The sequence below is a fragment of the Rhinichthys klamathensis genome, unplaced genomic scaffold (assembly GCF_029890125.1).
Source record: "Rhinichthys klamathensis goyatoka isolate OS25496 unplaced genomic scaffold, OSU_Roscu_1.1 h1tg000103l_1, whole genome shotgun sequence".
In the NCBI taxonomy this organism is placed as follows: Eukaryota; Metazoa; Chordata; class Actinopteri; order Cypriniformes; family Leuciscidae; genus Rhinichthys; species Rhinichthys klamathensis.
Window position 1 is genome coordinate 3,610,998 of NW_026606642.1, and position 24,915 is coordinate 3,635,912.

At 37.5% G+C, this 24,915-nt stretch overlaps 1 protein-coding gene and 1 long non-coding RNA gene across 2 annotated transcripts in view; both read right to left on the reverse strand.

Moving 5' to 3' along the window:
- Positions 1-24,915, reverse strand: part of LOC130087013 (uncharacterized) — a 111,152-nt gene that overhangs the window by 8,729 nt on the left and 77,508 nt on the right. The window lies entirely within an intron of this gene.
- On the reverse strand, positions 1,154-3,183 carry LOC130086945 (uncharacterized). Its single transcript, XR_008807278.1, has 2 exons — positions 3,127-3,183; positions 1,154-1,300 (listed from the first exon to the last, which is right to left on the reverse strand). It is a non-coding gene; the product is annotated as an uncharacterized LOC130086945 (long non-coding RNA).

Here is a 24,915-nt window from a genome sequence, read left to right on the forward strand (position 1 = left end):
AGCTCCAGCGTTTCTCTGTGGAGAGAGGAGAACCTTCCTGAAGAACAACCATCTCTGCAGCGCTCCACCAATCAGGCCTGTATGGTAGAGAGATGGTGGACGGCCACTTCTTAGTGAAAGGCACACGACAGCCCACCTGGAGTTTGCCAAAAGGCACCTGAAGGACTCTCAGACCATGAGAAACAAAATGATCTGGTCTGATGAAACAAAGATTGAACTCTTTGGCCTGAATGGCAAGCGTCATGTCTGGAGGAAACCAGGCACCGCTCACCACCTGGCCAATACTATCCCTACAGTGAAGCATGGTGGTGGTGGCAGCATCATGCTGTGGGGATGTTTTTCAGCGGCAGGAACTGGGAGACTAGTCAGGATCAAGGGAAAGATGAATGCAGCAATGCGCAGACACATCCTTGATGAAAACCTGCTACAGGGCGCTCTGGACCTCAGAATGGGGCGAAGGTTTTTCCAACAGGACAACGATCCTGATTGCGCATCTCCGGAGAGATCTGAAAATGGCTGTGCACCGACGCTCCCCATCCAACCCGATGGAGCTTGAGAGTGTGGAAAAAGTGAAGAGCTGTGAATATTTTCCGAACGCCCTGTATGTCTTGATTCATAATGTAACATGTGAACAAACTAGTGGATTTTACCTATATCGATATTTACGTTTGACCGTAGGCTACATGCCGTAAACCGATTATTCAACCGATATTTTTTTTTAATGGATACTGGTATTACAAACAAACATAACACTCCAAGTAAAACAGTGCTGAACTGAAATGTGCTAAATTAAATAAATATATAAATATGAATATATTGAAATGAGAAGTTCTACAGTTCTATTGATTGCTATCAGGATGTGAAGAGAGTTTCAACCAGAAAAACTAAAAATATTGATGTAAAAAAATTGCATACCCTATTTTTAAATGTACAAAACTTGCTTTTAAACATAACGACTCACCATGAACGGTAACAATGAAGGTCTTTTTAATGCTGCTGCTACTGCTGATGATCTCTTGTTGATAAACTCCAGAGTCTGTGTTTGTGGTGTTTGTGATGGTCAGAGATCCAGTCTGATGATCCAGCTTCAGTCTGTCTCTGAATCTCCCATCAGCATCTTCATTCTGATCATATCTACAGATTTTACTCGTACTCTGATCTCCGCTGTTCTGAGCAATGCAAATATCATTAAAATACCATTTTATATCTTCTTGTTTTATTTCAACCCCAGTGTTTAGAGTGATTGAATCTCCCTCCATCACTGACACAGAGACTCCATTTGAAACAACACAGATAAAATCTGAAAAAGAAATGAAAAGTTTATTATACACCAAACAAAAACATTTCCATATAGTCCACAAGTAGAAATAGCCCAACTTAAATAACAGAACCAGTTCAAATGTTTAAATACCCCAGACGTGTCGTTACCTGGATGATTAATGACAAATTAATTAAAAATATAAATGAACAATAAGCAATTAAATATTTCTTCTTTGAACTTAACAAAAATTGTGCTACTTGTCACCACATTAAGATATGACAATACAAGTGTTTTATTTTTCTCCTTTACATTTTGTTATGCATTTGCAGCTTTCATCTAAAAGCGACTCGCGCTATACATATGGCACATTTACTCGTTAAGATGTTTATATGGGTTACTTTTAGCTATACCAAATAACATGTCTTGAACATTTACACAGACTTTAATATTTTTCGACACAACTTTTTCTTTCTTTCTTTTGCCTTTTGTTCAGACACGCTTCACCAAACTATATGGGCAGGGCTCCAGACTAACTTTTCCACTGGTTGCACTGGTGCTACCAACTTTCTCAGTTGGTCGCACCAGCATATGATTTGGTCGCACTTTTTTTTTTTTTTTTTTTGCTACATGCCATGGGAATAATCAATGCATGCTGATGAATAGTGGTTTTAATGGACCAAGGCTAGCAAAGGCTTTCTGGGTTGCAGCAGAAATACCTGTAATATATTAATTATCATTGCCAAATTTCAGGATTTTCATGGATTTTGGACAGTAATTTTAATCTGTAATTTTAAGCATTTTACATTTGAATTATATACAATCTATCTATTTACATTTGAATCATATTCTATCTATCTATCTATCTATCTATCTATCTATCTATCTATCTATCTATCTATCTATCTATCTATCTATCTATTATCATCTTTCTATCTTTTAAAAATCATTAAACATTCAAATGTATGCATTACATTTTAAAAGATTAGAGTATTATAATGAACTGATACAGGTTTTTCGTTATCAAAGTTTATTGTTGTAACTAAAAGCAGAAATCTCACACTTACCTTCTGCATTTTATAATAATTTCCTTTTCCTCTGTCGAGCGATCATGAGAGTAATCGCTCGACAGAGGAAAATATAACCGCTGAAAAGACGTATAGGAAGGGGCTCTGTGTTTCGTGAGACCATTTTTATATGCCTTAATTCGTGAATTCGTAATTGGCGCGTTTCACCATCAGTGTGCAATGCGCGTGACGTCTACGTTCGTCAATAAATAAACTGCACGTGTCTTGCGGAAGAACATTGTAGACGGAACTTCTCTCCGTTAATGTCTATGGCGAGACACGCAGGCACTGGGCTACTCCGCAGGCGAGACGACCCCGGGATAAAATAGTCCGAATATAAACACTTATTATAGGCGTAACGTAGTGATTCAGATTAAGTCAAAAACACGGTTTGGAAAATGGATTCATGATGTAGCCTACTCGTTTATTTTGAACATAAGTTACGGACTGCAGCAGCTGATACAACGGCGTTCTGTTGCTCAAGCGTCCACTCGCACAAATGCGACCACATAACATTTTAACTCGCACATTCTCAAAAAATAGTCGCATATCCGACCAATTTGGTCGCAGTCTGGAACCCTGATGGCCGGGGCCTTTGTTTCAAGCAGCAAACGTCACGTACTTTTTACGTTTTTTATCGCTGACAGTAGGCCAAGTGAGATTTTAACAAATTAATGTCTTGTCATGGTCGAGCAAAAAGATGGGACAGCTAAAAACAAACAATGAAGGCTTTTCTGTGCGATTATAGTTCATATAAAGGTCACTTTCGGTTTCATCGTTGGCCGGAAGAGATAGGCTTACCATGGTCGAGTAAACACCAGAGCAATAAGAGCCATATAAGGAAAAGCTTCATCTTCACCATGTTTCCTAAAACAAAACAAAGTAATGGGCAGTTTAATCGTCGCGGTACTAATCTTCTTCCTAACCGATCAGGGCAACAGGTAGTGATGTGACATTTGAACCATAGACTGTAAAAAGATTTGAACCGAGGCGTCGGAGCTATTGTGTCGAGAAAAAATGGCCGTGCCAGATGAAGCATAGGAGATGAAGCCGCGATTCGAGGCTTGTGTTGTTAACGTGAAAATCACGTGACTAACGTCCTCGGTTTGTGTGGAAACGTCATCGGTTCGGTGTCGCTTCTGGATAAAGGGGGTTCGAAAATCGCGCCACCTTGTGGGTGTTGCAGGAGTAGTAGAAGCAGGTGTAGAAGGCTAGTGTGTGTCAGAGTAGAGAACTCTCATTGTCATAGTCGTTTATTGAGTCATATGTGTTAGGGCTGTAGTAGGCTATATTGTATCAGTTTAGACTAGTTATATTGATATTATTATAGTAGATATATTATAGTCTTTTTTATTAATTAGATAATATTATTTGGATTGATTTGGATCTGGACTGGACTGCTGTTTGTTTTGGATTGCCCTTTTGGATTTGTTTGCTTTTTGTGACTCTTCCTTTTTCATGGTAATGGAGCCAGCAAAGAAGAGATCCTCCCCTGTCTGGGCTCAACAGAAGCATCCGTATCCTCATTTATACCCGCTGGCACTGGCATGTTTATGTTCCCCTGCATCCTCTGTTCCCAAGGATCTTTTCCAAGGCTGGAGAGGTTCTGTCCAAAAAGAGGAATCGTCTAAACCCCAACACACTTGAAAAAAAAAATCTGTTTCTCAATAAAAATCTATCGTAATCCTTCCTTCACGCACCCTAAACTGCAGTGTTGCAGTTTGCTCCTCTATATCCCCAGTCCCATAAGCACAACACTGTACTAAACCTAGCAACAGTTCACTGCAAAAACAAAACAAAAAACCCAGAGACAATTCTTTACTTTTCCCACCCCAGACTATTCTGTTGCAGTTTACTTTATTACACTCCCTCCATCAGCACTGCACTCAACTCTGAGTCATTTTTTTTTGTTCATACTGTCACTATCCAAACAATTTATGAATAATTAATCAACTGTGTGTGTGACAGTTGTCTCTGCACTAGTAAATTCAGACAGAGAAAAACACATATTTTATTTTATTATTATTATTATAATAAAATAAAATCTTTTTATTATTGCAAATGAAAGGTTACAGACATTAACAGTGAGAAGAAAATAAATAAAACAGAAGGGGGTATACAGACCATAGACTGTAAAAATCGTCTCGGTTACGGATGTAACCCTCGTTCCCTGAGTAGGGAACGGAGACGGAGAATGGGGGTTTCGCCAGAAAGCCAATCCTCTTCGAGTATTAAAAAACGAGCCTATGGCAATGAAATGCCATGGGTCTGCGGAATTTGCATAATGTATCTCCGCCCCACCGCGTGGGTATTTAACCCTCTGGGGTCTGAGGTGTTTTCGGGGTCCTTGAGATGTTTTGGCATGCTCTGACATTTGTGCTTTTTTCAGTTGCTTATAAACATATTAATGGCACAGGTGAAATTACACTCTATATAGCACACACATGCAGGGCTACCATAATATGTGAGCAACATGTATGTACATGTTTGTATTTTTGAGAGAATATTGTTTATGCGTGGTTATTGAAAAAACTAAAAAATAAAGTTTCTAATATAAGGCCACAAATAACATACTAAATATCTGTCCACAAGACTTTTGACTAGTGGATGTTGTCGCCTAGAGTATTTGCTTCAAATTGATCTGAAAATCATTCTGCCTAATCATTCACATAAAACAATAGATTGTTTTAAATTGTGAAAAACATTTTTTTGTTTGCAAAGGCAATATGCGGATGGGCGGATCGGCCCAACCCCCTCATGAATAATTAGGCAGTTCTCACCTGAGCAGACTGCATACTAATGAGCCTTTCATTCAGGGGTGTCACACAAGAAAGAATGCAAGGACAATATATATATAAATAAATAAATATTTATACACACACACATACACACATATATATATATATATATATATATATATATATATATATATATGTGTATATAAATATTTATTTATATATATTGCATTCTTGCATTCTTTCTTGTGTGACACCCCTGAATGAAAGGCTCATTAGTATATATATACACACATATATATATATATATATATATATATATATATATACAAACAATCAAAATATAAATGAAAGCCAAAAGCACATTTTTAGTCACACCTTTTACCCATCCACATACCATTTTTAGCCATCCACCGCGGTAAAAATAAACCAGTCGCATTTCAAAGTCGTACGCGAAATGACCGCAAAGGGACATTTAGCAAAACGTAAGTGGGGCTAATGTCTAGTAACAGTAGCCTAAGGATGAAATACTACAAGTTATGGTAATTTCCAAATAAGCCTACAACAAATTGTTGGTCATACAGATAAGATATAATCTTTTAAAACTGTAAAAGGCTAAAGTAGGCCTACACTCACAGGCTAAAGACAAAACGTTTTCTCGCTCATGTGAGAATCAAACGTTTGGATATTTCTCAGTGACAAAATTCATAGCCGAGCGGTAGAACTTACGGTTCATCATCAAGATGACACGGGTTCAAATCCCGCTCAAACATGGTCTGCTGTAATTTTATATTTATTATTGCAGAGAGATTTGTCTAGCTCTAAAACTCTGTTACACCATACAGTTTTGTTTTATATAGGCTATATATATTTTTTATTTATTTATTCCAGGCTCTCTGATTTGCCAGGGGGACTGGGATTTCCTTCTGGTCTAAACATCCCTACTTCTGCTGAATTATTTTAATCCCCACACCCCTCCCTCCACAGCAGTGGCGTAACTATCGGTAAGCAGGGTACGCGGTTGCTTCACGTTGCAATCAGGGGCCCGCTTGACTGGAAGATATTGATTGACAGCCGGGGCCCCCTATCGCATATTACTACTTTTAGTTTGATCGCATTTTACTTTATCACGATTTTGTTTTAAATAAATAATGACAAAAACATATTTTACAGATCATTAAATACATGTGTGAAACGAACAATCATGGATTTTGGTGTAATTTGTTTTGAGCTGGGACTGGGGAATCCCCGGGTCGGCTGTTTAACGTTACACGCGCGCGCCACTTCATGCGTTTTCTCAGATCGGATAGCTACTGATTTATCAAAACGATTCCATTTACAGCTGGTCACATAAATGTGTTTTTGCAAAACAGATATAAATCCGATCTTCAATTTCCGCGCTATATGCAGATTTAATAGAGTTCACGTCACCGAAAGCAACAGATAAGCTGCATTTTATTGATCATCAGCTAAAATTTCTAAATCGAAGACCGCAATTAGAGAGAGCGGCAACAGTACTGGTAAGATCATTTCGTTTCTTTACTTTTAATGAAGATGATTGTGTGTTAAGCGAGCGTCTGCGACTTACTTTCACTTTGATTTGCGATAGTTTGTGCGTTGGCTTGATGAATAGATGCTCATCTGCGGTGATGCGTGTTGTTGCAAGCGTCGTCATATCTGACTATGACATATAGCCTATAACACGCTCTCACACGTTTATTTTTTTTTTAGCATTTTTAGAGGAGTAAAATTGACATATGTGGTTTCAACAACCAGATGTATTTACACTTGTCCAGTGTCGTCTGGAATGCGGCCCAGACCTCCTCCTGAAGTGGTTTGAGCGACCGGATTCAAATCCGTCTCGAATGCGTTTCGAAGGGAATTTACACCTGGTCTTTTCATGATTGGATAGCTATACGATCACAGAAAAAGCATGAAGTGGCCAGGTGTAAACAGTTCCTTGCGTATTGCATGCAAAAGCCTACTCGTGGACATTGCGTCATCACGTGTTGTAGTAGGGGGCCCGCCTTGATAATCCTGCATAAGGGCCCGGTGTTGGCTCGTTACGCCACTGCTCCACAGCTAATCAATGCTATAGGCTACTTCACCAATATCAAATATATAAAATAGAGATATGCAACAGGCACGTTTAAACGACAAACAATAAAAATCAAAACCAGCGTTTCAGTTGTTCATTAGTTCCAGTGGCCTGAATGCATGCACGGCTTTTCAAAATTTCACAAAGCGTGTTGAGATTATTTTGAATGAAATATGGAAGTTTATAATTAAGTGTTTTGGCACACCACGCCGAGTGGCCCTATGCATTTTTCTAAAGTCGGGTTTTATTCTGGCATGGTGAGTTAGTGTTCGACAAACGCGGCGGCGCGTTCATTTAGATTAATTTATTTATCTCATTATTACAGCTAAAATAACTTAATAGGCGACTCCGTAATTTTTTGGTCATACAGATAAGAGTAGAGTAGCTTACATCGTTCAAAACTGTAAACTTGTATTCATATTAGGCTAACGACAAAAACAGTATATCTGTCCTCTCTGTCTCCGGGAACTGCGCGTCACAAAAATGAACCGAAAGCCACTTCAGCTCAGTCACGATAAGAAATCGGCTATGTCTAAAGAATTTAAATGTCTAAATATTTAGGCTAATAAATGTTATCTGATTATGTAGGCTAATCCATATGAAAACGAGAGGTACAGAGGATCTACTCAAACATGCGCTTCCCAATGAGAAAATGACAAGACATGGGTGAAAATCTCGCTCTAATTAAATGTAGGCTAAATCGCCCTGAATTAAAATGTAAAAACATAATAATGTATTTGTCGAAATGTTGCGATATTGTTTCATTTAAGTTCATAATTATTCTATAAATGTTATTTAATTTAGCAGCATTACCACGAAGCACCGTTTCGATATTTATTTGAATAATACAAAATAAAATAAAAACTTAATTCACAAATTGCATGCCTGGTTGTAAGGATCCAAAGATCCCTGTAGACTTTAATATTAAGTTGAACATTTTGTTCATGACAACAAATTAACAAGCGTTTTTTCAGATTATATTTAGTTTTGCTTGGAAAAAGCTGCCCCAAACCAGTTTTATTTCATCAATTATTGAAATAATGAAATATTTAGTAAAAACTTTTATGACAGAAATATCACTAGGCTACATGTAACTTAAATCGTTTAATTCCTTCATTATCAACACTGTCTAGAATAGCGATTTAAGTGTGAATTGCGACTTCTCTTTGTGTTAAGTCAGCCCCAGACTCCGATAGCCTGTGGGCGGTTGGAGGGACATTTGCTGGACAAAGGTGTTAAAGGCAGGTTAAACACCACTGTCGATTAATGGGTACATAAAGCAGTTAGGATATGTATATAAAGTTAGAAATGTCTCCAAAATGGTGTTAAAGTCCAGTTTTTTAAGTTTTTGGTTAGTAACGGTTATTTTTTTACGCGACTCGGCGATGACGTCACATGAGGTAGACGCAGGCAGCGGCGCGCTTGGTTTAGTTACAGTTCTGATGGTTCACAGCCGAGGAGATCGATGTTCTCGTCAGGGCCGTAAAATAAAGAGAAGTGACATTGGGGATGGGACAAACAAACCCACCCAAATTAGCTTCGGTTAAACATGCACATAATAATTTGGGTAAATGTGTACGCTTTATGCCTATTTTTCCTATTGTCATATTATGGCCAAGCATGCGCGCTTAAAATAGCTTCTGAATGTACGCGCAACGACCCAGACTTTAGACTAGGTTAGGGTGACCAACAGTCCTGTTTTCACGTCCTGTCCTGGCTGGGTTTTTTTTTTTTTTTATGAAAATGTCCTGGTTTTCAAAACTTCTGGGAAAGATCAGCTCTAAAGCAAAACATAGATGGGCAAACAAGGAGGACGAGGAAGAAAAACAGGATAAAGAGGAAGACTAAAGATACATTTTGTTAGTTTGTTTTTGTAAGTTTGTGAGAGCTATTTTTGTTAAATTTGGTGGTATTTCTTTTAGTTATTTCTTATTTATATATTTATTTTTCTAATACAGAAGAGACATTATTTCATTCATTCAAACCTGTAATAATTATATATTTATTTTTCTAATACAGAAGACACATTTCATTCATTCAAACCTGTAATTAAACAGGCTCTGAGAAGCCTATCTGAATTTGTGTCTTGTTATATAACCATTTTCTATCCATACAGAGGAGGCATAGGCTACTTTAAATATACTGAAATTAATAAGGCATCATTGAGTAAATTTCAAGTATAATTTGAGTATCTGTTTGCCGGGCCGAGTGTCCTTCTTTTACCTCTATCTCCGGTGAAAATGTTGTTTGCAAACGTAGCTGACGACGAGTATAGGCTGGTCATGTCTTCAGTGTGATTATTGTTGATAGACTAGTTTTCCTCGTGACTGTCATTGACACCGTCAGGCTTACCGGGAGAGGGAGTAAGTAGTAAGCATCTGTGTCGCTGTGTTTGACAGGTGTCTGTGTGGGCGGTGTCGTCCCATGGAAACTGTGGTGGAGAGCTTGTGTTGTAGGGAGGTGAGCGCGTTTTGGTCGCTGGCATAGCATACTCACACTTCATGCAGGATAATGGTCCCCTTCAAGCCAGCACGCACGAGTATGTTCATGGTTTATGTTTACTTTACCTTTTTATTTTTTACACTGAGTCCTTTGAACAACAGCTATAGGTGACAGGAGATGTGTTGCATACACAATAAACATGCATCAGAGACGTTTCCAACCTACTTTGAGTTTAAAACTTAAGAATCTTTCCTACTTATCCCTAGGCAATACCGGTACACTGCGTACAAGCAGGCTATACGCTGGGCTTATGGATTAGGCAGGAGTATAAGAAGCCTCTCGTGTGGTTTCAACCATCAGACAACAATTCCAAAGTCGTGACCAGACCTATCAGGGCTTTCAATCGCCTCGTTTGGATGAAAATAAATATAAAAATAATAATTGCTTATTCTGTTGTGATCGCCCAATTTGCCCTCAAAATGTTATAAAGTACACAGAACACCATAATTTCTATAAGAAAAAAAAACAGTTTATTGGCATTGCTTGTAATGGTTACTAAACATTTACTGAACAAGGACAAAGATTACTGAACAAAGACACAGGTTGCAAGTAAACAAATCTATATAAAAAAAAGCCCACTGATGAAGGGCTAGACCTGAAATGTTTGCACATTGTTTCTTTTGCCTGCAATAGTGTGGTCCAGAGTCATAGAGAGAGTTGCGACACTCCCATAGACCGCCATAGGAACTTAAAAATGCGGAAGTAATGCGTGTCGTGGAGCAGCCAATAGTTCCAAACACTGATAGTTTTGAACCCTATTCATTTTCAGTGCTTCCGAAGTACGCTCGCTGGTAAATTAATGAAATTACTGTATTTTTTTTATTTTACTCACATTAGCCGACCTCTCGTGAATCTAGTCAGTATATTTTATGTAGCCAGTTTTAGTTAATGCTTATTGGAAGATAATGGGTTAATTGCAGCTAGCTATAGCTTACATGACCAACTCTTCATTAAAGTTAGCTAACTTATGGTAACCTGAAGTATATATTATATTATTTATAATATATTTGCATATGCATGTATGTACGCCTATGCATATATACACACATACCCCTAACCCATTTAAATAAATGAATTGTGTGTGTGTGTGTGTGTGTGTGTGTGTGTATATATATATATATATATATATATATATATATATATATAGTTTATATTTACCGAACATTACTGCACATTTGTACATGCATGCACACTTATATTTTATGTTGGTAGTAATTCTGAACGGACCGCCTCTCCAGACCTCTTTGCGTGATCCCGAAGGTAGGCTAATGGCTGAATCGGAATTTATAAGCAAGATCACGGGAATCAATAGCCTAAGAAAAAAAGTAATGATTTTGTGCAAAGTAAAACCAAAGCAACTGCACACAAAGAAAAAAAACAAAACATGCAGAATCCAGGAAACCACCACTAAATGAGATGACAGGGACAGAAGGAAAGAAGATAACTTACAACTAAAATAAATAATTACTTACAACTAAATCATTGGACTTATTGGAAAATAATGTGAATTTAGGTTCTCTTGTAGCGTGACTGCCGGGCTAGGTAGAGGCTGACGGCCTCCTCAGGAACCAGTTTGAAGGATGTGGCGATGGGGGCGGGTGCATCAGGACAAACTGGCGATAACCTCTGGAAGAGCTGCAGGTGAATTGGTGTAGCTTTCCCGAAGGGCCTTCATTAATGATGTTGCATAACCTGCAGACATAATAATAATACTGTATAAAGATCATTGCCACTAATGGAAACACATGAAATTGTCCTGCATATGAATTATAGCAAACATAAACAGTAAACAGTTAACAGAATGTTACGAGATTGCCAGGGAGATTACAGTACAGTGGACCCTGATATGCGCTACTAAATGTTTTAAAAAATACATAAAAGAAATTCAGAACATATTTGATGATTTGAATGTTACTATTAAATGTTTACACCAATACTAGTGGTAATACATGTGGTAAAGTTACATAAACTCTATGAGGTAGTGAATTTACTGAGAGGTAGCTAAACTCTGAATTGAGAAGTAGATAAACTGTTTCTGACATAATTTCAGCGGTGGGTAAACTGCGTTTAGCCTCCACTACAGCCCTGGCGACACGGTCACAGTCAAATGTGAAAGAGAACCGTAGCAGTCTAACACAAAAAGCAAACACACGATTGCGAAAGCCGCTTGATGATCATCACCACTGATCCAAACACTAGCCATGAAGCTTTCATGACGATATGGACATTTACTTCAGGGCAATTTTGTTTAGGCTCAAATTCGTGAATCACGAAAAATGGTCTTCTAATGTCAGAGGGATCGTGCTTGTAGTGGAGGCTGTGTCAAAGGGAACACGGTAGCTATACAAAATACACACAGAGCTAGCTAACACGCAGCTTGTAAACATTAACGTTAGCATGAACTTACCGTGGCAATATCTCGCTTGCGGCAGACGGTGTCTCTCGACCTCGGGACAGGGCAGGCAGAGAGGTTTGCATTCACAGACGGCACGGCGGTAGGAAGTAACTTAGCCATCCTCTCACTCTTTAAACTAAGTGAAACCATCTTGGCATCCCTGAGAGGTAATCCTCCTCTTTGAAATGCGCGCTGCATATTCTCGAGTAGGCGGCGACAGAGCTAACTTAGCTGAAAAATCTGCTCGCCTAATCTTGACAAATTGCACCCAGCTTCGGAAGATCCCTTTGTCCTTGGGGAAACAATGGACCCTATGGCACCCGCCACAAACACAGTAATAAACCATTTGTCTACGTATTATCTAACTTACTCTTCTCTATCTCTAAGCTGTTATGCTATGCTATCTCTCACTATCTATCTATGTTATGCTTATGATATCTATCTATCTATCTCGATATATTTACTTATATATCTGACACTGTCACTCTTTCACTAGCTACCGTTAGCTGCTAATCGGAGTAGCCTCTCGCTGCATCCTGCGGTGGACATCCAACCCAGCCACATCCAAGTGTGACGTCAGAAGCCACCACGCCCATGCCCAAATTGGACACATTCTCATTAACATTTAAAAACAGGAAGAAGCATCGAGAAGAGAAGACTAGAAGACGAAGGTAACTGCGAAACAAAATGCACAAAACACACTTGCGGTTTTAGTATAAACACTGTTCAACATAATACGAATGAGTTGTATGAGAATGAGGTGTTACCTGTTGAAAGCAGCTCTTATCACTTTAATAATAGTTTGTAATGAGGTCAGTGCGGTGCGGCTGATCACTTGACTAGCATTGTCAAAATATCGATGTAATTCGAATCAATAAGGTTTGATGATGTTGTTTTAGAGCTATGAATTATCTTCAACTTACATATTTGGTCATTTAACTCCCCTGTAATGTCTCAACTGAGTTGTGTGTTACATTTGGCTGAGTGAATTTCGTATCAGTAACTACGTTAGATTCTCAACTGAGAATTTTGTTTTGTATACTATTACTATTATACTATACTAACTGCATTATTATATCACCAATTTCATGTTGTTATTTGGATTAAGGGTAAATAGGAAAAAATATATTATTTCAGTGCTTATGTGTGACGTTACATCCTGTAAATCTTATTCTGCTTGTAAAGAATATGAGATTTGATTGTCACACTGTCCGTTGTAAATACTCCATATTGAAAAAGTTTGAAGTTGTTCAGTCATTGCTATGCAAAGAAGTTATACATGTTTAGATAATGTAATGTGATGATAAACTGTTGTAATATGAATATGTGTTATTATTGATTCATAGTAAATACAGTGACGGCAAGCCAGCCATCACATCAGCAGACTTTCCTAACTATATTATACTTCTTTTCAGGAGTACGGTACTACAATTTTGAAAGCAAGTGATTGTTTGCCATGTCGGTAAGTAAAAATAAACTTTGGTTTGAATCCTAATCAAGTTAGCGTACTGTTAACTGTCAGGCCAAAGGTTTGTCTGAATTGGAATTAACAACTTAACGATAGCTAGGTTAAAACGTTTTGGTCTGATCACTTATCACTTACAACCCTTGCAAAGTAACTTGGTTGAGCAACCGAATCATTTCACTACATCTTACTTGATAACTCTGTGTATGTGGCAAATTCTCTATGTATCCTTCTATCTATTCTAGATTAATGGAAAGATCACATAATTATTGTCATTGTCATGTTTTACAGCATCCTACACATTTTCAGTTCAAGCCTGATGCAGATCAATTCTGCCTGGATGGGTGGTTCGAATGTCCCTGCTGCAGTTTTATGACTAAAGAGAAATTCTCATTTTCTATTCATCCATTGCAGCTCAGAGTAGATTATTAATTATTTTTGCACAATGCCCAGTGCACCCTTTTGTTACTGATATTTCTGTTAACACAACAGTGACTGTTCTCTGAAAACTATTTCAGTGAAGTGGAAGATTTTAACCGACAAATTGACAAACAATTGAGGAAAGAAGGGAGACCATTCAATTGATGGGTGTTGCTCTTACATTGACACATTTGGAGTTTGGAATTAGACGTCAGTAACATGAATATTCTATTTGACTTTCTCTCTCTACAACTCCAACATTTCATAAGTGTTAAGTGTTAATTCAGAAATAGACATTTGTTTAACATGTTCAACTGAAATATATATTTCTCTCTCTCTCTCTCTCTCTCTCTCTCTCTCTCTCTCTCTCTCTCTCTCTCTCTCTCTCTCTTTCTCTCTCTCTCTCTCTCTCTCTCTCTCTCTCTCTCTCTCTCAGAGTTGAAGCCATTCTTGCAGCAACTGGTGGAAAAGGGGATCTTTTTGGTGCTTTTGTTCTAGCACAAATAATTTTGTTCTTTCATATAATATAAATAAATACATGTGTATATATAAATAAATTCATGCTTGAATCATTCTCGAGTTTTGCCTTCTGATATCTGGCCATATCATTTAGTGACTGCATATGCTGATTCCATCGTTATTTTACCTGATAATGAGCAAATTAGTTAAACTTAAGGAGGTTAATCAATATACAGTATAATTCAAGAAACTAAGACTCACTCCACTTTTTCAGTTGTGTTGATATACATTTTTAATTTGTTTTGTGTAAATTTAAAATTTTCAAAATGCCTCTGATACATTTTGAATAAAAAAACACATTTTATAAAAATACTCCTGAGATTAAATGTCTTTCGAACTATGTATGTACAAACTAAAAAACTAGGGTCCTGTACCCGGGGTCCTAAAGCTGCAGCCTTTCGATTGTGCAGGAATATACTATTGATTTTAAGTAGTATAGTGAATGTGTTGCTCTGAACAACTGTGACATTGGTTATTTTAACAAAAAGTTATCACACTTGCATAGATGGGTCATTTTAGACCCATGTGTGTAAACTTGATGTATTAACACAAAATATTAAATAAAAATTTAATTTGTGACCAAGATATTTTAAACTATGATGATATTTTGATATGTTAACTCATAAAACCTGTACAGAAGGTGAAGCGAGAGATTAACTGTTTTTTATGTACTAGAATATTGTCCAAAAGTTCATTTATTTCAGTAATTCAACATAGCTGTAAACCATAATCATCAAATTTATAACACATAAAGGCTTGAAATATCTCACTTTGCATGTAATGAGTCTATATTATATATTAGTATCAGCTTTTAGTTGAATTACTGAAATAAATGAACCTTTGCACGATATTCAAATTTTTCGAGTTTCACCATATTGGTTCTTTAAGGTTTACATAAATTCCATTCTGCTGTTTTATTATTTGATTTCAAAGTCATTTGCTATAACAGGCATTAACTAATAAGTGAATTCTTAATTTGGTTGTAAAAAATGCAATATTTCTTTAACCACATAGAAAGAAATGTAAAAAAAAGTTTACATTTATTTATTTTTATTTAACTATAAGTGCAGTTTGGATCCCATATAATTAAGAAAGTGACAAAAACTCGTTTTAGTTTAAGTATAGATGCTCCCTTATACGTTTATAATAGCAAAACCATGATTATTGATTACCATTTGTGTAACAGAAATACAAGAGAAATACAAAAATATCGTTTTAAGGTACATTGTTTACTTGTACTACCATGTCATTAACTTACAAAACCAGTGAGCAATGCTCACTGTTAGGGAGTGATTGTGATTTAGACCATTCCAAGCCTGCCAAAGCGTCACAATTTAACTGCACCAATAATCTGTAGCGTCACACCTCTATACAAATAACCTCATCTTTATTATAAACCAATAACTATAGGTGTGTTCGACCAGTGGCGTAGGCAGAAATTGTATTTTGGGTGGGCCAGTGAAAATGTGAGTGGGCCTATAGTTTTTCATAGAAAAAAAATGACTTCAGTAATAATTAACCTTAGAGAGTAGAAAAATTAATAGACAAACTGCAAAAACAGTTACACCTTTATATTCGGCAAATCATCATGTTCAACCAACAGAGCTTAATAAAGGCTGGACAAACCAGTGTAGACAATAACCTGTCTATTTTATTCAGGCTAGTCAGCAGTCCAAAGACAGTTTACCCGAAAATAAAGTAAGCTAAAATAATAATATCGCAGTTAGATCGGCGGCTAAACCCGCGTCAGGCTGACGGAGAGAGGGAGCAAAAAGCAGCCGCCACCAGCACCTGACTAGCCTTCTGGGTTAATGAGTTTGAAGAACTGGGCTGTGTGGACTCGGTAGATGAAGGCAGTGGCGTGTCTTCTTCCTCAACTCTTGCTTTTTTCAAATAGCACATTCAAGAAAGTTGTTTAGCCATTATTGTGGCGCCGACGACGCTTGTGAGTTTTCCTGTCGGAACCCCCAGCAACCATAGCAACCAATAACGTTCCGGAGAGAGGCTTTCTACAACTTGCTTCGACAGTTTCATTTTATTCGGAAAACGAATTAAACACACACAGCAGTCAACAATAAATCAGGTATATATTAATATATTTTCTTAAATACATTTGAATAAAAATAAACTAAAAATGTATTTTTATCAAACTTGCCTGGGCGGGCCAGTGAGTAATGTGGGCGGGCCAGTGCCGCCCTGGCCCAATACTGGCTACGCCCCTGTGTTCGACATCGGCTGCGGCTGGATGTAAGCGATCGGCGAGAGTAGCCGCGTGCAGGCGGGGAGGAGCTGCAAACGGAGACGTGAAGTCGGACACTTTCTGGTTCCCGTAGTGACCGCTCACGTGGTGTTTGTATACTTTACCACAGCTGAAGTGAAATAAATTCAATATTTGCCAAATGCACAGATGTTTCAGACACATTTTCATTCAATACTTTATGTACTGCTTCATACTGCATCTGTTTGAACAAGAATAAAGTTCAAAATAGCCACTATCAATGAAGTGCAGTCGACGTTTTTTAATCACTTTTATTTTGATAAACATAACACAATATAACCTAACATCACGACTACATGAAAAGAGTGTTTACTGTTATAAAAAACTGATTTGTGAGCTTTAGTGGAACTAAAGGTGTGAGAATAAACACGAAACGCACGTGATCGTTGTCATGCGGTGAATCCGGCCAATCGTGGAACAACTGTGTCGTCATCAGAGCTCGTGCAGCCCCGAGCAGCCGCTCTTCAGAAGCTGCGCTGGCTGAGTTCTCCGGCTGCTCTCGAATCGCTCTCGCGGTATTTTGATGGCATACGTCACAGTCACGTGGCGTCGGCGCTGTATCAAGTCGGACAACATTTCTAACCGGCATGCACTGCTTCAAGTCAGCCGCCGATCGGTCTGCGCAGAGCTGCATGAAGTCGAACAAGCCTTATGATAACAGCCGTAAACATATTTCCGACCTTTCCGACAGGAAGCAGAGGCATTTGCGCATGCGTACAACAAATCGAGTCACGTGCCGTATTTGGACATGGGCGAGGCTTCCGACGTCACACTTGGATGGGCGTGGCTTCTGACGTCACACATGGATGTGGGCCGGTGTGGTGAAATCCGGTCACTCGGTGTGAATAGTCCGGGCGTAGGACCCAAGCAATCCGATTGGTTCAAAGCACGTTTTATAGGTAATCGCTTTGGTGCCTGGTAACAAATCATTCAAAATCACCTTATTATAGAAGACGTTTGTACTACGGTATAACGAGTCATTAATGTATTTAATGTATTTTAAATTATACGTTTCATATACTAGTATTTAACCGAAGCTATAGATTGTGAAATTAAACATTTTTCGTTGTTAGTGTGTTGTTTAGTTAGCTTAGAATAGTCGCATAGCATACAGCTAACGTTATCCGATGATCGTGCTATGAGCTTTACCGGAGCTTATACTGCACTGATACTGCCTTACCGTATTCACAGCAGTTAGTAGTGCAATTATAATTATGTCATTATTTTTTATCGCAATAATCGGCACAATATGTTACAGGTACACTTTTATTTATTAAAAGAGCCATAACATAATGTTTATTTGTGTATATTACTATTTTCTGATTAACAGTTTAGACATGTAAATAAATTACAGAATGCTAGCTATGTTTTGTGGGTATAAATATTTAATTGGTTGTCAAGCCTTGACTAAAGAACAGTATAATAACATTATGGAATCACAAATCTTAATGTAATCAAACCCCTTAATTCATATAATAATCTTTTATTTTAAAGAAATATCATTTTTAAGTGTGTTTTGTGACAAAATTATTTGTTTTTAAGCAATAGGGCATAATATGCTTTTTTTATTACAAGCATGTCATTTGTGTACTAATGCATTATGATTTATGGCATAATTTTATCTTAATACAGAACATCATACAACACAATAACATTTAATGTAATAAAATTAGTGAACCAAAACTTGTATACAATTTTAATTACATTTCACAATACATAATGAATTCAACTGAATTATGAGATGTAATATATTACATTTTTATTAACACAAAACTACAAGCAAAAAGCACATTGTTTTAGGACATTTATAGAGCTTTTAAAAATACACAACGATACAAAGCAGCTTTAAACAGAAATACTTTTGTATGCCTTTACTTTCCTAAATACTTTTGTGATAGTTCTCTGGCTATACATTGTGAAGATTTAAAAACAATTAATGTCGAGTTAGCTGTGTTTAAATATTTAATGAACTGTAAGGTTAAAGTTTGAGAACTAATGAGACACAAATAGATGCAGTGTCTTTTGCTGTATGAAAAGTCAAATCTTTAGTTTGAAGTAAATTCACTTTGTGGAACCATCCTAAGGCCTAGATGATGCAGTCAGTCAATTTCCCCTTTAGATGGTGGGGTCATGACCTGGTAGGCGAGGAGGTGTCATGGACTGGCTTGAGGGAACTCTGCAAAAAACCACGTTAAAAACTGGTGTCAATGTTTTTACTTGGATCTGCAAGCCCAAAGGTGCAACGCAGCAGAACGTAGTTGGCTCGTTGAACCTGGGGTGTCATGGATGGACTGGCTTGAGGGAACTCTGCAAAAAAAACACAAAAAATGCTGCAACACGTCATGTGCAACTATACATTTGCACAGTCTTTAGTGCTATGGAACATCACTCACTTTTTTTACTTGGATATGCAAGCCCAAAGGTGCAACGCAGCAGAACGTAGTTGGCTCGTTGAACCTGGGTGTCATGGGTGGACTGGCTTGAGGGAACTCTGCAAAAACACACAAACATCCTGTAACACGTGCATTTGTACACGCAAAGTCTGTTGTGCTGTGTAACATCACTCACTGTTAGGATGTTGTGACATTACAAGGCCATTTTAATGACACACTCCACAAGATAAGATATCTCAGCCCAAAATTGACTGAAACCTTCCATTCGTCTCGAAATTCCCTTACAATCCTCAGGAGTCTATCTGAATGCAATGATAGTTCCTCATTTTCGATATTGTATGACAAGTTGGTCACAGGCTACTAAAACTGCCCTCAAGCCACTTGAGTCATTATATAAAACCTCTCTAAAGATTCACGATCAGAAAAGCAGACGATTTCATCACTGTCATATTCTTGTTAAATACCAATTTCTCAGCTTTGAAAATTTGATATTCATACCAATCTGTGTTTGATGTATAAGATCCTTTATGACAACGCTGCTCCTCCTCTAAAATAATTTATCTCTTTGGGCTCTGAAACAACAACTCGAGCCACTAGATCTACAGTGCGAGGGGAATGCAGGATCCCTAAACGCAGGACAGCATTTGGAAACTCTGCTTTTTCTGGTGTGGCCGCTCGTCAGTGGAATATGTTACCTACAGAGTTGTTTAAAAGCACAAGTTCTTACACGTTCACATGCCAGGCAAAGAAATGGCTTTTATTAAATCAATTTTGTTCCCATATGTGACCAGATGTATGTATGTGTGTATATAAGTGTGTGCTCTAAGGTCTGTATATGAAAGGTGTGAACATTTCCTTTTGTACATTTTTATTTTGTCATTGTAAATCGTATTATTCATGTATGTTTTTTATGTATCTTAGCTTAACATCAGCCTGCCCAGGGACTACGGGTGAAAATTAGCTCTTGAGCTAAAACCCGGTACAATGCATCTTCCCCCTTGAGGTTAATGTTTATTGTACGCTGTCCCTGTTTCTCTAAAAAAACACACACACAAAAAAAAACATAGTATAGCCAGGTCCATCGCAGAAATTGACTTGTAGTTGCCAGTGGGGTCGTAAACGCGAATACGATTCAGCAAACCATCCAAGACCTTTACAACATAAACAGAAACCGCTGTAACCAGAGTAACAACTGTTGAGCAAAAATGTAAAAAAAAATGTATCCACACATACCCACAAAATGAAGTGGTTTCCCTTTTCGGGGCTCTGTCCACCAACAATTCTTGGAATAAGGACTGTGTCAATCTCACCAAGGTCCTTTAAAATATTTTAAAGTAAATAAGTAAGTAAATGTGTCCCCTGCCCCTGAAATGTATTTGATAGATTTTCATTTACCTTCAGACAAGAAATGTGACTGTCATCCACATGTTTCTTGATAGTGAAGGATCGCCACCAGAGAACGAACGTGTGCACCTGTAAAGCAGTTCCACCATGTGCTTTATAGAGCTGTGCAATCCTTGTGTCAAGAATCTAAAAGAAATAGTAGATATCAATAAAAATTTTGTTGAATAATATAAGAAGTACATATAAAAGGTTCGTGTACAAACGACCATACAAATAAGCTGCCATTGGACGGATATGGAGGGCTCGCCTGAGTCCTAAAATTTCTCCAATTATGCATTCATGTCTATGTCTCAGCACCCTCTAACAGAATCCACGGTTTCAAGAACATCCAAGAAACTTTCTTTTTCGACCCAAAAAAACTATAAGGTGTACATACCCCTTATAGATATTTTGGGTCTAAAAAAAAAGTTTCTTGGATATTCTCGAAATCTTGTATTCTGTTAGAAGGTGCCGAGACATACACATGAATGCATGATTGGAGGCTCTAGAGCCTTCCAGAGCTGAGATATGGAGATCCCACAAAGCATTTATTCCATTGGGGCAAATAGAGACTCGCATACAGTGAAATTTTGGGATGAAATTTTGCCCTTTTGCAGCTTTTTGTTTGAACAAAGACATCTCACACAATGTCATATTTGCATTAAAAATGTCATAATTGAGCGAATGACACTTAATGACAGTTGTCATAAACATGCATAAAACTCCTGCATATTCATGACATGTGTCATGTCAAGATTATGACGGTGTCATGTTAGTCTTATGCACACCCTTTCAAGTAAAGTGTTACCAATTAGGAACTAATCTTTTATAAAACATGAATATGCGTTTCATACGGGGTTAATAAATAAAATAAAAATGTGTATGTATGTAGCAATTAGAGGGTGCAGAAAGTGTTGTAAATGCCTTGAATGCACATACAGATAATTTTTAACAGGTAAGTATCATTTGTAAAAGGTAAATGTAACACATTAACAAGTAATTAATAGTTTACACTTTAGATTGGGGGATGCAAAAAGTGTTGTAAAATATTTATTCATGCGTTTACACATCTATAACAGGTGTTGAACACTGTAGTGTGTAGTGTCGTGTGTAGTGTGCACTGCAATGTAAGTGCTGACTGGTGAGGGTATAGACAGCTGTCTTCTCTGAAACACAAGAATCTTTAACCACTGTGCACCTAATGTGAGCAAAACATACCAAAAATTTAACATAATGAACATTTATGAGACGCATAGTCATATTTTGTAAATTATTAGTTAATCATTAACTAATCAATTATAAATGACTTGTAACGAAATGTACAAAACATACATACAATTTTAGTATATCACTTATTAATCATTTATGAACGCATAGTCATGTTTCATAAATAATTAGGTAATCAATTATTAATCACGTGTAATGGAAATTACAAAAAACATACATAAAATGTTAGTATATCACTTGTTAATCATTTATGCATGTTTTGTAAATGATTAGTTCATCATTAACTAACCACTTATTATGGCCTACAACTGAACATTATTATTAAGTGTTACCCAAGTCTCTATACATTTTTACTATATTTTATCATTTAATCACTTCACATTTAATCTCCAGATTAATGTAGAAAAACATAAAATAACTAAATAGAGAAATTATATTTTAACTACTTGTTTAATGACATATTTTTTTAATATACATGAAGGCCAGTATCACTGATACTAATAAGGCTACTTATGTCTTGATAAATATGGGAAATAAAAAGAAATTGAATAAAGCGTACAACACTCTGTCTGCACTGCATAATGTATAAATTAAATATAAATGAATCCTTTTTACAGCTACAAAAGTTCTTTAGTTAGGAGCAGTGAGTAATGTTCTCTGTTCCCACGTTACATTCTAATAATACAAATACATTTATTTACATAAATGTCACTGCAGATTAAGTATTTTCAAAAACAATATTCACAGTATAAGTATGAACTGTAGCTGAAATATAGCCATTGATGCATGAGGTCCACTACAGTGGACAGATGATTAATCAGATTTTTCTCCCAATTCTAAAATCAAAACTTGGAAAATTTAACTGAAAATTTAGCATTCATTAGATATTGCTTGATGCTGCAATATGTTTTTATCTACAAGAGTCTCCTAGGAAAGAAGGAATGGTTGGACTAGCCGAGGTGGGCTGGTCCAGGCGGGGTACTTGAGCGCTGAGCGTCCGGTGATCCCTTGGATCTCACATCTCCGAAAACGTCAGATCATAATTTTAAATAGGCGCTATCTGTATAAACAAACAACATATTTGAGATTGAAACAACTACATTGTCGACTGAAAAACTCTTAAAACTACATTTCATACACAATAACAGTAGTATTTTTAAATTTCGCGGTCTTTCTCCTCTGCTATTGACGCAACTTGAGATTTTAAATATTAGATATAGAATATACACAATTTACACATACAATATGCAATTTAATTTAATCTTACCTTGCATGTAGCAACGGGAGTTAGCATTCTACATAAAGCTACCACATAATAACACTAAAACAGCTCACGTTAGCTACAAGTTATCGCGAGAACAGATTCAGATCAGGCATACTACTGGCATACTGATGGGGTCCTACGCCCGGACTATTCACACCGAGTAACCGGATTATTCACCACACCGGGTTGGATATCCACCGCAGGATGCAGCGAGCTGTACTTGGCTAATCGCGGGCTTTCGTCTGTTGTGTTGTCCAACAGTCAGCGAGTACCTCATGTGACGTCATGCAATGCATTGTGGGAGAAATTAGAATCCTCGCTAGGGGATGGGTTTCCATTTCTCAAATTACCCATTATCCTCTGCGGCGCGCCGCCATGTTGTGTGTCAAAAGCTGTCAAAAACGTATACTGTCTATGGTCAAAAAGGGGGAAAATTGTATGCGTTTTAAATCCGTGTGTTATTCGTTCAATCACATTTTTGTCCCGCCAAAGTCTTATTTGATTGGTGAGTAATGTAGATGAACTGCTGCGCTTGTGACAGTTTGAAAGAACGAGTTACGAGCAGAAACAGAGTGCCGGTTGCGCGCGCGCACTCCCTCTCTCGGAGCCAGACAAAAGTCAGTTTGTCTGAAAAGTGTAAACAAGACTTCACCGTCTCCAAACTAAGCGATGTCTTGCTCTCAGTCCCTCGTGGAAAAGTTAGTCTGGAGCCCTGCATTGACGGTTCACATGCTGTAGCCAGGCGGCTGATATCTGCACAGCCCTTATATATCTGGGTAAAAAAAAAAAACACGACGCTCCGAACTAATTCAGTGAAGGAGAGAGATGGATAGCAGAGGCACGGAGCGATGTGCTTCAGGTGTAAGTTAGCCTCTGCCTCGTCCAGCTGATGTGGCCACAGAGCAAGTGATGAAGGTGGACAATCGTCAGAGTGTACTTCTGCCGAGCCAACACCTCTCAAGGTCTATGTCGACAGTAGCCGCCTGGGTAACGTTACAGTGATTTGACAGCCGATGAGAGCTAGCGCATTTAGCTAGCCCATCTTGGAAATGATTAGATAAAGTGTCATATCTCCAGAGCACTAAACCTCTAAATGTTCACAAGAGCAGCACTGAACATTAACTCCAGCCAAACGGAGAATAATGCCCAGTTTAATTGACGATACACAAGCTTTTAAAAAGTTCCATGAGAGCAACCAGGACAATAATATAAAGTGTACTGGGACAACGTCCTTTTGGCAAAAACAAATCAAACTAAACTGATGATAAATTGATGATAAAATCAGGCTCCCAGTCAGTGCTTTAAATTTTTACTGTTCAATGTAGGCATCAAAATAAAAATAGAAAGTTTACACAGTTTTTATTTATTTATTATTATTTCCATCCCTTTAAAACTGCTGATAATGGATGGTAGGCAGGCTACATATACTAGACTAGAAAATATAAAGATACGGTATTAATATTATTATCAATGTGCATGTACAATTAAGGTTAAAGTCTGTAATGACCCATTTCTTCAGGATATTATCATTCTCCGTAACACAAATGCTTGACCCACTTGACACACAAGATGGCTCCGAAAGGACTTGCGGGAGAAATGTGACGTCATCGGAAACCTATCTATTGGTAAATGCTAACATATCACCTACTTTTCCGTATTATATTTCTTTTTTGTAATCCCCTACAACATCAAATACAATGGATAACTGTTTAAATGTTTATTACCAACTAGAAAACTAAAAAAAAAAAAAAAAAAAAAAACCTGCACCATGGCCTACCCCTTGATAGGCAGGGATCACTGGTGATCCCGGATTAGTGTTGTTCAAAATTCATTACTTGTCAAAACATCACACTCTTACTTGATCTGGACAAACTCAGCATCATAAGAAAGGTGGAAGTCTACAGCTTCGAT